This window comes from Malurus melanocephalus, unplaced genomic scaffold (genome assembly GCF_030028575.1).
Source record: "Malurus melanocephalus ecotype Western Australia unplaced genomic scaffold, MMel_1.1 scaffold_367, whole genome shotgun sequence".
NCBI lineage: Eukaryota > Metazoa > Chordata > Aves > Passeriformes > Maluridae > Malurus > Malurus melanocephalus.
Window position 1 is genome coordinate 231,338 of NW_026623599.1, and position 371 is coordinate 231,708.

Genomic DNA, 371 nt, shown 5'->3' on the forward strand with positions numbered 1-371 from the left:
TTTTTTTTTTTTTTTTTTTTTTTTTGGACAACCTCTAACTTTTTGGAGGGGAGGGTGGCGGGGGTTGAGAATAAACTTCTGTGTCTGAAGGAACAAAAAGTGTTTTTTGGTTTATTTCTTTCCATGTTCAACCGGAGGGCCCCGTTGGAGCCAGAGCGGTGGCTGTGGAGCTGGTGACCACCCACCCCGCTGCCCTTCAGCTGGGCTTCAGTGTCCTGCTGAAAGGATGAGGTGGAAGGTGTGCTGCTGCTGGTCCTGGTGGTGGTGAACATCATTTTCGTTTTGTTTCAACCTCCCCAAACCTCAGTTTGGGACGAGCGGGCGCAGCCGCGTCCCGCGGTTGTCGCGATTTTTTACGTTCCTTGTCCAGA